Consider the following 12,423-nt stretch of genomic DNA (forward strand, 5'->3'; position numbering starts at 1 on the left):
CCGTCCTCCCCTCCTTTTTTCTTATTTTCTTTTTTGGTGTTGTAGTTGAGGAATGCGCTTATACCAGCGGTGTCAGACAAAGCTCGCCCATGGTGAAGATCTAATTTGTGGCGCTTAATAAAGAGAGAGAGAGAGAGAGAGAGAGAGAGAGAGAGAGAGAGAGAGAGAGAGAGAGACGGGGGGGGGGATCGTTTCCAGTTTTACGCGCGGTGGGGAGGGAAGCTTTCCGTGCGGTTAGACCAGAAGAAGCAGGAGCGGAGGGAAGGAAGAGGAAGAAAAAGAGGAGGAGGAGGAAGAGGAAAAAGTAGGAAATCTCTGCAACCCCTGGAGTCTCATTCAGCACCACTCGCTGCTGGACAGCGTCTGAGCGGCGGAGTTGATCGAGAAACAGGAGATTTGTTTCCAGCCTCGCGTCCGGGAGTAACACCGCATCTGCACAGGGCGCTTTCACCAAAGCCCCTCCACAAACACACACACACCTCACAACTCACTGGCATCATTTGACTTCACACATCTGCCCGCTACTTCATTCTTTTATTTATTTATTTATTCATTTTTCTTTTTTTTTTTTTTAAAAGAGGAAGATTTTTGATCCGTGTGGCGGGTTTGGCGTTCAAAACAGGAGGAGGCGACTGGAGCCGGCGCTGCCAAAAGACAAAAAAACACAGAGACGCAGGAAAGAAGAAGAGGAAGAAGAAGAAAAAAAGCAAGAAGTTCGTTTTTATCCACTTTGGGCGCTCACTCACATCCGGAGAGGATTTGGGAGGTAAGACTGTTTTCCCTTTTTTTTTTATTTTTATTTTTTCACGGTGTGTCACATTTGGAGCAGCTGCTCTGACAGGCATGCATCGTCCCGGAGCTGCGCAGCTGTGTGGAGGATTTCTGTCTGTGCACGAAATATGCGCGTAAAGCTACTTGGAGGGATGTTTTGCGAAGCTTTCAAGCAACGTGCGAACAACCAGGGTCATCTTTGTGTTGACTGACAGCCCTCCTCATGTCAGCACTGGCGGATCCCGGTTATTTATTTAATAATTTTCTGTCATTTGGAGGGCTGTGGTCCCTCTTCTGATCCACACACTCAACAGATGAATCACCTTTACTGAAAGGAGCAACCGGTCTGACGTTTTTCTTTTTTTTTCTGGTGGAGCCGACGGGGTGGTGGTGGCAGTGAGGGTGTGTGTGTGTGTGTTTGTGTGTGTGGGTGGTGTGGGGGGCAGACTTGGCAATACAATGAAGCCCTTCATCAGCTGCGTCTATGGGAGCCCCCTCCTCCAAGCCCCTGGCCGCTCTCCGCTCCACTTGGCTCGCTGTTGTGCCTCCAATGCGCACAAGCACATCCGAGCAGTCTATAGGTGTAATCAATGCACAGATGGAGACAGAAGAGGAGATGTGGGTGTGTGTGTGTGTCGGTTGCAAACCATCTTCGCCTTTTAATCATGTTCAAGTGAGACATGACGCCCCGGTGGGTCATATGGTTTGGTGACGCCTCACTTGGTTGTGCATCACTGTCAGAGAGGACGCTCGGATCGCTGCTCGTAGTTTCTGCTGCTGGGAGGCAGATTGACTTAATATGTTGAAACATTCAAGGAATTATTTCTTGAGGGGGTGTTTGTATCGAAGCGGTCGTGGGGTGTAGTTTTCTTGTGGATAACGAAAGAAAAGAATGTGTTCTCACAGAGAGAGTTGCAATGGATTTGCTCCATTCCCACTTTATATTTCATTTTTTTAATGGATCTCTGGAGTCCAGTGAAAATGCATCCCTGGATTTCAATAAGTGGTAAAAGAATTTATTTTGGCGACACTCTTTAGACTCAAAACTTCATTTGAAGCCGAGACGCAAAACCTGTATAGTAAGAAACAGAAACAGTTCTCCATTGTTGGTCTTTTTGAACAGCTGCACAAACACATTCACTTGCAGCATTTTGTCTGGTTTTCTTTGGAGGAACAAGAAGACAAACTGATGCTTTGAAGCCCTAAAATAAGCACTTTGAAAGACCAATCAGAATTATTTCTAGAGCCGGACAGATGCTGGATTTTGGGGGGCTGATGCTGATATTTTGGAGTATATAGAGATATTTTGGACTTTTTTTTTTTGTGATAATCCCTCAAATGTGGTTGTGTGAAAGATCCACACGCACAGTAATGGAAGCAGGATATTGTACGGCTTTAACACATTTTGCTTTTTCTCTGGCCAGAGAAGAGGTTGAAAGGCTCACTGAATCTTTTTCCGCACTAATCCTGCTCCCTTTGAGTGATATCACACCGTCTGGAGTGCAGATCGCTATCTGCAGTCACAGTGTGTGAGCATTCGTGATTATCCAGGAGAGAAGAGAGTTCTCTCAACCTTCACAGTAGCTTATTATGCCTGTTATACCGCTGTAGACAAATCAATCCCAGTACAAAGTCAGCCAGGTTGCAGATTTCAGTTTTGGGCTCACGACAAGTTACGGTCAACTCACTCTGATCAGAAAAAAAACTGACGACGAACGCTTTTGGCTCGGTGGCCTTCGTCAGAGCTTTGCACTTCGTTACCCTGTTTAATTTCCCTCCTTTGTTGATGCTAAGCTTCATTTGCCCCGCAGTGACTATTTGGCTGCGCTGCTTTTAAACAGTATATCAAGGTGTTTTAAGTACAAGCTCTGTTTTCCTAAAAGACACACGTTTTGCAGCGCTGGCCTTTTTTGTTTTTTACATTTTACCCTGAGCGGAGTACCCCATCTAAAGCCGTGCACCACCCACAGCAAGATCCGCCAATTAATCGGCTGTGTTTGGTTTTGGCGGTAGAGGTCAGGGTTCTAGCTGGTGGTCAGCTCGGGGTCTGTCAATCGGGGGTGGGATCTGTAGGCGGCCTTGAGAGGAAACGTGCCCCCACGAGGCTTAGTTCAGAGACAGAAGCAATTACAGCAAAAAATCTTTTGTTGACAGCACCCAAAAAAAACGCTTGCATCACAAAAAACTGACCTGAAAATGTCTCCTGTTTGAAACGTGATACCTGGACGTTTAAGAGAGCACCTGCAGAATTCTGTCAGTTTATAATGGCACAAGATATTATTCAGTAGTTTTCCTCATTAAGAAGTCTCTTCCAGAAACAACTACAAAAAAACAAAAACAAAAAACCATCTCATTAAGATGCAAAGCCTGGAGAGGCTCCAATAAACAAAGTAAGAGACTGACTGTCAGCACAAAGCCGGCCACTTTTAACCTTTACATCCAAATGAGTTCCCTCGTACTGTAATCTGTTCTAGAACTGATAATGTCCCCCGTTATAACCAGAAAATCATCCAAGGTATGTTTACTGTCTCTGTGAAATTGTACGACTGGGGGGTGGGGGGCATAAATTATTCCCCTCTGTCGGCTTCTCTTCCTTTTCCTCTCAGCCTGAGCTGACATACGCTCCTGTACGTCAGCGCTGAAACTCATCCAGCAGCCACTTTCTCTCCGTGTTAGACGGGTTTTAGGTATCCGTTCCCACGTCGTTCCTCGCCACCGCCTCTTGATCGCGGAGCATCCACACTCTGGATCGCCGCCTCCTCTGCTTTCTCCTCCTGGCCGCCCATCTGTTCATCGGGGGGGGCCGTCTGTGTGGCCTTGCTGTGCTGACCACAGTCTGATGATCTCCAAAACAGATCCATTCCTCAAAATCTCAGTGCAGTCCTATTTTCCAAACTGCTGATTCTCCTCCTCTGTGATCCTTTTAACAAGGCTTTTTCATATCTGCCATAAGTGTCCTTTCATTAATTATGTTGCATGCTTTGGGCTCACAAAGTTTATTTTGGATAAAGTTTTTAAAGTCCAGATGCTGTTTTTGCAAGATCTGCCACGATGCAAGTAAACTCCAGAGTGAGTGCACGGGCGCTGCAGCACGCCCACAGGTTGAACATCTTTATTAGCGGCCCGTTGATGCTAATCAGGGATGACATCCGCTCACAGTCTGGTTAATTTACAAGATTTACAACACAAACAACGGAGCAAATAATCTTTCCATCCCGGCAAGAGAGTTCCACGTAACGGAGACACATTGACAAAGGTGCCGAATTAATCTTAGTTCTTAGCAAAGGTTATTATGACACATGCTGTCCTCAGCAAAACTGGCTCCAGCTCACTCTTTAAATAATGTGCCCCTCTTGACAGGCAGAACTCATTCAAATGAGCCGAGGCAGTAATGGATCCACATCAGTGATACTTCTGTTATAACTCAGACAACGTTCTGGTCTATCCTGCACAGTCATGTAAGTGAGATAAAGAACCGTGATAAATATTTGAGGAGCACAGTGGATAAGCAGCTTTATCACTCTGACGTGTGGTTGGAGTGTAAAGCTAGTGCCGTTCACTGGCAAGACATTTTTTTCATTAAGCAGAATGATTATTCTTAATCACCCAATATATTTTACTCACTCTGTAAGATGAAGCTAAAGAAGAGTCAGAACCTGTATTGTTTTGATTATAACTAAATAGATGTTAGTTTCTAGTTCAGTGGCTCAGTTCTGAACAGTCATGGATCGTTTCTCTGCCCTTTCTTGGGTGTCACTTTGGTGAGTAATTGACATCACTCCCCTGGTTAAGTTTAGGCACTAACACTACTTGGTTAAGTTCAGGCAGCAAGACAAATTGGATGGGTTTAGGCAAGAAAAACAGTCGGTTAAATTTAAGCAAGAAAACATGTAGTTAGGTTTAGGCAAGGAACATAATTAGTTAGGTTTAGGCAAGAAAAAAATGTTAGTTAGGTTTAGGTAAGAAACATAGTTAGGTTTAGGCAACAAGACAAATTGGATTGGTTTAGGCTATAAAAGTAGTTGGTTAGGTGTAGGCAAGAAAACAAACTGTATGGGTTTAGGCAAGAAAAATAGTTGGTTAGATTCAGGTAACAAATGAAATTAGATTGGCTTCAGCAAGAAAAGTAGTTGGTTAGTTTTAGGCTAGAAAACTACTTGATTAAGTGTAGGCACTAAAACTACTCAGTTAAGTTTGGGAAAACGTCAAGGTTTGGGTTATGCATTACTGCTTACTTCACAAATGTACCTACATCATGTATGTGATGTAACTCAGCTACATTAGTAAGTCAAACTAGCTCACAGTTGAGTTTTGGTTTCACACTGGACATGAACAGTTGTCAACTGAGTGACAGTCCTGTCCCGTGTGGACGTCGTTTGTCGTTCTTTCATACTAGCTCACCTGACTTCCTTCCTCACTGCCCTAAGAATCACTACAACCACTAAACTGCCTTGTAAGAAACGTAAATATGCGTCACAAGAAGCTGCTTTCACAGAGCTGCAGATTTGTTGATTATTGTTGGAGTGGAATGTGATCTTTTGTGTTCTGGCTGATTTTAATCAACATAAAAAAAAATTCAGACAACTTATCCCAAATGACAGCAGAGGATATTTGTTTGTGTTTCAGTAAAAACAAAAACAAACTGGGTCCTGTTAACAGGATTTGTTAAGGGACGTGTTAATTAGCATTGACAGTAAGCCAATGTTTTTAGTCAAGCACATAAATTAATGAAGCAACAAGAACATCACACATGTTTTACCGTTGACGCTGCTGCTTAGGGTGGACAGCACTGGCATCAAGAAATGAAGGTGTTTATCTCCTTCCCTTGGGGGTAAAATACACACATATACAGTGAAATAGTCTGTCGTTCAATCTGTGATTGCAAATAGTCCTCCAAATAAAATAAGTTGTCCATCCATGCCCTCCGGAACAACACAGACCCATTTGCTGATGTGATCTATCAGACTCGTATGACATCCTTTATCAGTTTTATGGCAACATTATGGTTCAAGTTCGGTGAGGTTTAGCACCAAAATAACTTCATGGTTTGGGGAAAGATCATGGTTTGGATTCGAATCAGTACTTCCCTGAGGTTACAAGGGACTTCAATTGTCAATGTTATAATCACAACCAATAGATAGGGTTAGTGGAGGTTAAGGGAAACCAATGTTGACTGTCATTGGGAAATTAAATGTCAGAGTGGACAAAAGTCATAATTGCTGCTGTCTATGGAGGGTGTTGTCCCTTGTTCTGGGACATCTGCTGAATCAACAATGCTTTCCTTTTTTCTTGGATAGTCTCTGTGATTGTTTTGTGTTGCCTGCTTTTGTAACTGAAAGGCAACTCTGCTGCTGCGGATTGTCAAAGCTCCAAGTTATGTTGGATTAAGTTTCCTGCTGCAGAGTCTGCAGCTCCCAATCACATATTTGATGTTCATAATAGGAATAGTCTAGATTTCATACATTCTTTGTATTTTTATGTTCTAAAAGATTTAAAGCAAGGGGTTGTGTTTCACGAAGGGGCCCACTTCTGCTTTTTTCATTCATACTCACAATGCATCGATTGAGGATCGAGCTTCAGACTAAAGAGATTTGATGAGGTGAAACCTTTGCGCAATCAAACCTCAAGCTAGTTAAAACAACACCGAATTTATGTATGAAAAGTATGTATAGAAACATATGGATTAACAAACTTATTTAAAAGCCCATTTAAAAAAGGACATTTTTGATTGCGATGTATTTGATAATGTGGATTTGCGATGACGAGAATAACAGCAGATAAAACTGAGACTGAATCGAAACCATTAAGTTGTTCGAGGCAAGGAAAATCACCGCTCTAACTAGAGTCTGGTGTTATAAATGGCAGCATAATTGTCCGTGGTCTACAGCAGACAAATGTGGAAATCATGGAGAAAAACTATCCCCACTTTCCCCCAGAATGCACGACTTCAGGGCCAGTTCCTTTTAGCTGCAACAGACCACTCCAGATTAGTTCTTGTTCTGCACACCAGTGCCTGGCAGAAATCTCCTGCCAGCAGCAGTGGGAAGGCACAGCCGAGTTCCTAAATCCCGTAGTCAACAGCCACCCAGCTCTCCGTGTGCTCCTCTGGCCTTGATTATAATTTGTGTGCCACAGTGGCTGGCTCCCCAGAAAAGGGCCACATGGAAATATTCAATTAAATGTGCAGTTGGACTGGATGGGTGAGTTCATTGCAGGGATTTGGAAAATTCCAATTCAACATAAAGCCACACACCGTTCAGTATAAAACTCGTCCACATTTGGTGCGTGTTTACGATGTGACAGGTTGTAAAAGCAAGGGAACATCCTCGGCAAACACTGCGGACCAAGGGCGGTAATCTTGTGCTGCTGTTCTTCTCTTCGGTGAATGCATATAGATCCACCACTCAGATTCAATTTTCTCATTAGCCTGCTGGTGCCTTAAAGAAAGATGGATGCAAAAAGCACTCATCCCATGACCTACGCTGATTCGAAGACCAATATAGGTATCACTGTTGGCAGACGCCGGACATGATTAATTGCGATCCCATGCTCTCTCCCCCGTTTCGCCCAAGTCCACGATCGAATATGAACAAGGCACGAGAGGAAGCTCGGGACAAATATGAGGAGGCACGATGTCGCTGTGTCTCGGCAAAACGCATTAGCATATTGACTTTGCAGGAGTGCACCCGAGGTACCTCGGGTCAGCGTTGATTGGCTGGCACAAATTAGCTCAAGTACAATCAAACAAGCAGTCAAGTGAAAAAAAACAAAACAAAGAAAAAGGAAACATGCAGGATGATGTTTTATTCAACATCTCCTGCACTCTTTGTCAATATTGCATTCCTCAACAGCTTCCACCAATTTGTGTTTGACGACATTAGATTGTAAAGGGAGACTGCCATTAGAGGCTTTACTTGTCTCACTTGGTTGTGTTTTGCTTTGTAATGGGCCTGTATGGCGACTACAGTGCACCGCAGGTCCAGTTAATGGGGCGCTGATCTGTTCGAGCCCATTACTCTGAGAATCCTTGTCATTGCCCTTGCCCTTCCTCGGCAGTGCACTTCAGCTCGCCGGTAATGAGATGTCTGTATTTACACCGAGTCCTGATTACTAATGCAGAGGCAGCAAAATGGGATACCTTGTCTACCACTCCCAGCTTTCATGTCTGACACCTGTAAGTGGGAAATTAAAAAGGGTTACTCATATTGCACACAGGCAGACACACGGAGACAGCCTGGCCAGGCGACAGCCACTATCTCCCAGAGACAGAAGAAAAACATTGTTGATGGAGGCTCGGTATGAGCATTACGGGACTTTGTACATTCATGTTGATTAAAAAAACATCATCCAAGAGGCAGTAGGTGTCTTTCATGACAGACTGTGACTGCGAATGAGTAATACATGTCACTTCTAGGTGGCATGATCAATCATTTACATTTAACAGATTCTTTTTCTTCCATGAAACAATCTTGGATGCATTTAAATGAGGGTTTTCCAAGAGTATAAGGTCAGGATGTTAAATGATTAATTGTTAACCAATCCATTAAGAATTGAACTGATTTAAAATGCATTAACTGATAATCTTTATACAAATGGCAAATAGTTGCTTTATGAAACATGTCAAAACAAAATGCAAACAAATGTAATTAATCAACTTACAAGTATTTTATAAACTGCAAAAAGTCGTTGCAGTGAGTAACCTCAGTATGAGGTGAACTTAGTTGGTCATTCATTCAACTTGGTGTCTCCTTTATCTGTTCTTAATGTTAGCCTGCTCTGACATTGCACTGAACGCACAGAAGATAAAACAGTTCTCCAATGGAGAAAATCTCCAACATATTTCATACATTATTAATGATGAATTAATAATCGATTGTTGTGGCAGCCGGCCATCAATTAAACAAACTGCTTAAACTTTGCATCCCTAATCCAAGGACTTTTTTTTTAAGATCCTGAATTGTTACCTTCACTGAGGAGGCTGTGTTTGTTTGTGGGCTGTTTCTTTGTCAGCAGGATTAAACAAAAACTGCTGAGCAGATTCAAAGGTTAATTTAATAGTAATTTTACAACAGTCCCTTTAGGCTACGTAAGAATTAAGTGGAGTGCAGAGGATGAACTGAGGAAAGGGACGGACAGACTTTCTCTAACGTTGCTCAGGGAATAAAGCACGATGAAAAAAAAAATCAGGCGTATTGAGGTGGCTGGTGTCTACGAGTGAGCACAAAAGGGGGACTGTTGGGCCATGGTGGAGGCATGCGCTCAGTTACATACTGTACGTGAATTGGTACAAGCTGTACTAGTACATCACAAGATTCAGCTGTACCTGAGAAATAAGCTGTACGTTGTGGGCTGTGATCTAAGATTAATGTCTATTGTTTTGAAAAAGACTCCAGTGTTTGAAACGGCGCTTTCAGTTTCCTTCAGTGAATCCGCTGCCGACTCGCAGCACTTCAGACAGACTCGCTGAGAGACGTGGACAGCGCATCGAACGAGTCTGTCGTGAATCGCGTTTGTTTCGAGTGTCAAGATCTCTCGGACTCCCCATCTGAGTCCCGTCTCTGTTTACGGCGTGGCAGTAATGGGGGCTCTGTAGACTCTCCCTCGGTCAATACAAACATTATTCTGGACCCTGGCTGCTTCCTAACTTGGCCGCATGAAGCACACTCACGCACACACGCGGGCAAACACAGCGGCACGGCTAAGAATGCCTAAGGCTGTTCCTCTCTGGATGTCTTATCCATGTAGAGACGCATTAGCACACGGCACAGAGTGCATTTGATATATTGGGACGTTCCACTAGATTTAGCGCTTCTTATACCACCAACGTACATACTGTAGGCTTTAAGGATATGAATTTATGGCCGCTTTATTAAAAAGGCCAGATGAAAGACAAATACTTGAATTAGTGTCACTTGAAAGCGTTCCAGCCCTCAGCTGCTGCAGTCTCGTTACGTAGGAAATACATGTTATACAACCACGATGCGGAAGATGTTGGGACGCTATAATAAGCATAAACAAACAGACTGCAATTATCCAGATGAAAACAGTACAGACAATGTATTTCATACTTGACCTCTCCAACTTCTTTGGTTTTTTGTGAATATATGCTTATTTTGAATTTGATGCCAGCAGTGGGGAAAGAGGGAACAACACACCAAGAAAGCTGTTAAATACTCAAAAAACACCTTTTCAGATCATTCTACAGGTAAACAGGATAATTGACATTATTATGATATTATGTATATACATATATTTATAATGATACACATATTCTAATATCATGTAAATGACCCACTGCCTCTTAAATTATTTCCTTTTCTTTCTGTTTTCCTGATCTGTGCTCTTCTTTTAAATCATTTTCAAAGACCAGGGGTAAAAATAGTTTGAATTTATGTGTACTTAACACAAATAATGCCTCCCTAAAAACTGCCATAATGTGAGCTGACCTGTCCTGTTACAGCCATATTTCCATCATCTCACCTCTTCAGCACAGATCTGCTCTCTCGTTGTTGTCAGTCACACGGCGACGGTGCAACCGAGCTACACACCTGCTGAATGATTGGCTGGTTGGGGATGTATTCCTTATTCAAGTTGGCATGCATTTTATGGAAGCATTTTGTTAACATCTTGTCAGTGATGTGTCTTATCTTGTATTGTGGGCCAAAAAAAAAAAAGATATTATGTAAGATATATAATTCTTTTTTGCTGACAATAAAGGATACGAGTGCTGCAGATTTGTTCATTGTCGATTCCTGACACTTCCCTGCACCCGTCATTTCTATTTCTAAATAAGCAGGCTGCTGGTTCGTTGTTTCTACTTCTTTTGTCAAACCAACTCGGGTAACTTGAAACTGCTCTGGGTTTGGTTTCGTGGTTATTATACAGGACTGTAAAAATGAAAGTTGCAGCTTGCACTTGGAAAAAATGGAACCAAATATTAACAATGAGCTGTCAGATTTGTTACCCTGCTCCGGTCGCCCGGTTGTTAGCGTTTTTCTCTCAACCACCGATTGCAGTAACACGCCTTTGATTCAACGTCCTCTTCCGCTTGGGTCCTCTCCCAGCTGCCCCGTACCTGAACTCTGACAATTAGCCATTCGGATGAAAGGCTACTAATGATTCTCCCCACGCTAATAAAGTACAAGAGCATAAAGGATTCCATTAGAGATTTTTGTGTTTTTCTTTTAAGACTAGGAGCTTAACAAGTCCAGTTATTTTACCAGTTTAAATCTAAATCCAAAATAGCAGCGGCTCTCAGAACGTGCAGTTTAAGGGTATCATGGGAACAAAAAAAAAGGCTGTCCTTCCAGGTGTGCACTCTAACAGCCAGTCTTTCATCACAGTGTATTAGAGTGAAACAGCAGCCACCCGTACAGACTCGATTCAGGCTGGCTAATGAAATGCTCCATCTCTGTCATCAGACTGCCATTTTCACGATCTATTAAACCACATACATTCATCGCGCCGTTATGCATTATGTGCCTTCTTGACTTCTGGTATCCTGCAGCATTGTTTCAATTATGGGGAGCGGGGGAGCCGTAGCTGGGGCTTCATCAGGAAGTCATGATTTTTTTCCATTTAATGATTTTTTTTCTCCCCCCAACATTACTTCCTGCGTTTTTTCACTCTTCCTCGTATGGTGGCCTTTCCTCCGTACAAACCGAGGCAGCGTGAGAGCTTTTTTTTTTTTTCACGTATGCGTATTTGCTTAGTTTTTCTTTGATGTTAATGTGTTTGTAGGGTTTAGCATCCACCAAGTCCAGCACACCACACACACACACACACACACACACACACACACACACACACACACACACACACACACACACACATGTCCTCTAAAGTTGCACTTCACCACACACAAATGACCACAGGGGCGAATTCTGGAATAATCTCCGGCAACAGAGCGCTGGGGCTGCATGTAATGGCACAGCTTAGATGTTTATTGGAATTTAGACCTCTGTATTTGCCCATAAGGTACAAAAATAAATTGCAACTTTTCCAGCTGCTTGGATCATCTAGTGTGACAACTTTGGGGCAACCAACAAACAACATGGAGCATAGGATGAGATTCGTAAAATAGGACGTGTTGCGTGTATGTCAGGAATTAAATTATTTGGTATGTGGTTTGTTATACGCAGTGTGGGAAAATGGATTCACTCAAGTACAGTGAGTGCTTGAATATGATCGGACAGTGCTAATTAATAAAACACAGGGTAATACATGGGTAAGAATGGAAGAATGAGCCAAAGGGCTATTTGTCATCTGTAGTTTCCTGGCCACAGTGTTAAAAATGCTTCCTAAAAGATGACAAAAGGAAAGAAAGACAAAAACAGTCCATTCCATTTGATGCTACTTCACAATAATCCCCTACACTACGTGTCAACGCTACAGGCATTCGACAGCTGTAGCTGCTGATTACCTTTCAGATTAAGATTTTACATGAAAAAACACTGAGTAGACTTATCAAATATTAATAAATAAAGAATTAAATCAGTGGTTTTAAATGGGTTTTTTTTGCATGTAACTCAATACAAACAATGTATGGTTGGGCCCCCTCACATGTTTTGGGTGTCTCTGAGTTAACAGTAGCGCCACCAACAGACGTTCATCCTTCTAAGATGGTTTCAGTCGAGAAAAGTCTAAAAAGAC

The 12,423-nt window shown here is 42.7% G+C and overlaps 1 protein-coding gene across 1 annotated transcript in view; it reads left to right on the forward strand.

Annotated features, from left to right (window-relative positions):
* Positions 1 to 248: 248 nt before the first annotated feature.
* Positions 249 to 12,423, forward strand: part of LOC119023374 (metabotropic glutamate receptor 4-like) — a 194,465-nt gene continuing 182,290 nt past the window's right edge. Inside the window, exon 1 of the mRNA XM_037105261.1 lies at positions 249 to 766. The gene's annotated coding sequence lies outside the window, so the exon portion shown is untranslated. The remainder of the gene's footprint in view (positions 767 to 12,423) is intronic.

This window comes from Acanthopagrus latus, chromosome 7, assembly GCF_904848185.1.
Source record: "Acanthopagrus latus isolate v.2019 chromosome 7, fAcaLat1.1, whole genome shotgun sequence".
NCBI classification, from domain to species: domain Eukaryota; kingdom Metazoa; phylum Chordata; class Actinopteri; order Spariformes; family Sparidae; genus Acanthopagrus; species Acanthopagrus latus.